Genomic DNA, 2,228 nt, shown 5'->3' with positions numbered 1-2,228 from the left:
CAATGGCTGCGCTCTGACATCCGGGATCCTGCCCAGGCCCTCCCATGGCCCCTCCGCAGCTCAGCAGAGGTGTGAGCTCCACGCCTGCGGACACCACGCCTGTCCGACTCTGCCTGGGTTCTTTACTGCTCCGTCCTGGGCTGGGTTCTGGCTGGAGATTCTGATCCCACGGGGCTGGTTGGGTCTCCCAAGTGCCCATTGTGCAGTGCAGGCTGACACCCAATGCTGTCGAGAGCCTGGAGCACACCCACAAACATGGGACCCGGCGTTCCACAAGGACAATGCCATCCCCAGGTGACTGGGAAGCCTACATAACGAAGCCCAACGTCTTTACAGCTTCGTGTGGCCCGCAGGGTCCCAGAAAGTGCAGCTGCAGAGGATATAATCCCCAAGGGGAGCTCGAGTCCCATTTGAGAACTTCAGAGGAGCAGACTGGGATGAAAATAAGTGGGCTGAGCCAAGGGACTGAGGCCCTGCAGGCACGAGCCGCAACTCGCTTACCTGGTGTGCAGCCATGAAGCCACAAGCTACACGGTCCGCTTCTCTAATTGGCGGCATTTGAATCCTTGCGGACATCTTGCAACAATAACTCACAGGGTAAAATATAAATAAGTGTGGGCAATTGTTTCTTTTCCGGTTTCCTTCTATTCAGCATGAATCTGTTTCTAAGCCTTCCAAAAGGGCTGTACCTACATACCTCTTGTTTCTCCTCCTGCACAGGCCGGCACTCCAGAGAGACGGCATTAGCTGTGTTAACTGAGCAGGGTGCTGGGCTCTTTACTCCATCATCTCACTTTACAAGCACCCTATGAGGACTCTCATCATGGTCATTTTACAAATGGGATAGCAGGGGCTCAGGGAGGTTAGGTAGCTTCCCCCAGGGCTTACAGCCAGCTACAGCTTAACTCAGCGTCTGCAGACCCCAGAGCCTATGGCCCAGTTCCACAAATACCGGCGGCTTCAAGTCTCTAACTCCAACAAGGGGCGTCTGCTCTAAGAACCATCGCCTTGTTGCTTCTGATGGACATCCCCGCCATTAGCAGCAGTAGATTGTATGTAAAGCAAATATGTGCGTACTGAATCAAAATTTCTAACTGAACTTTGTTGTAATTTTTTTAATGCATGAGTCCATTCTTGCACTGCTGTAAAGAAATACCCAAGACTGGGTAATTTATAAAGAAAAGAGGTTTATTTGGCTCACAGTTCCACAGGCTGTACAGGAAGCATCTGCTCAACTTCTGGGGAGGCCTCAAGAAACTTACAACCATGGCAGAAGCAGGCATATCTTACATGGCCCCAGCAGGAGGAAGAGAGAGATGGGGAAGGTGCTACATACCTTATTTGTATTTTTATTTTTTTGAGGGAGTCTTGCTCTGTCACCCAGTCTGGAGTGCAGTGGTGCAATCTTGGCTCACTGCATCCTCAGCCTCCTGGGTTCAAGTGATCTCCTGCCTCAGCCTCCCAAGTAGCTGGGATTACAGGTGCCTGCAACTATGCCTGGCTAATTTTTGTATTTTTAGTAGAGATGGGGTTTCACCATGATGGTCAGGCTGGTCTTGAACTCCTGATCTCAGGTGATCTGCCTGCCTCAGCCTCCCGAAGTGCTGGGATTACAGGCGTGAGCCACCAAACCCAGCCTGGTGCTACCCACTTTTAAACAACCAGATCTCTCCTGAGAACTTTATCACAAGAACAGCACTAGGGGGGTGGTGCTAAACTGTTAGAAACTGCCCCCATGATCCAATCACCTCCCACCAGGCCCCGCCTCCAGCATTGGGGATTACATTTCAACATGAGATTTGGGTGGGGACACAGATCCAAACCCTATCAAGTTTAATGCATATTTGCTACTGTGCGATTTACCCAAACTTGTATTTCTAGGAACATTGACCTGTATGTCATCCTACTGTTAAAAGAACTGCACCTCGAGAGAGAGGTCTCACAAGCTCAGCCCCGGCCGGGCACCAACTGTGTCCCTACAGTTGCTGGGGAGATCACACTGGTCTCCAGGGTCAGTTGTGACTTGAAAATTCTGTTTACACCCTTTTAAAAGAAGAGCAGACAGGCATTAAAAATAAAGATAACCACATATGTCACTCAGCTAGTTAGCATTTCACTGAGATGCCCAGACCCTGGGTAAAAATAAAGACACAAGACATCCAGCACACTTTTGTCAAGGGCATGTGAGGGCGTTGCTTTCTATTGCCTGCTCTTGTTGCTGTTCCATT

This window comes from Mandrillus leucophaeus, unplaced genomic scaffold (genome assembly GCF_000951045.1).
Source record: "Mandrillus leucophaeus isolate KB7577 unplaced genomic scaffold, Mleu.le_1.0 Scaffold214, whole genome shotgun sequence".
Lineage (NCBI taxonomy): Eukaryota > Metazoa > Chordata > Mammalia > Primates > Cercopithecidae > Mandrillus > Mandrillus leucophaeus.
The sequence above is the reverse complement of the archived record's forward strand: the minus strand, read 5'-3'. Positions refer to the sequence as shown.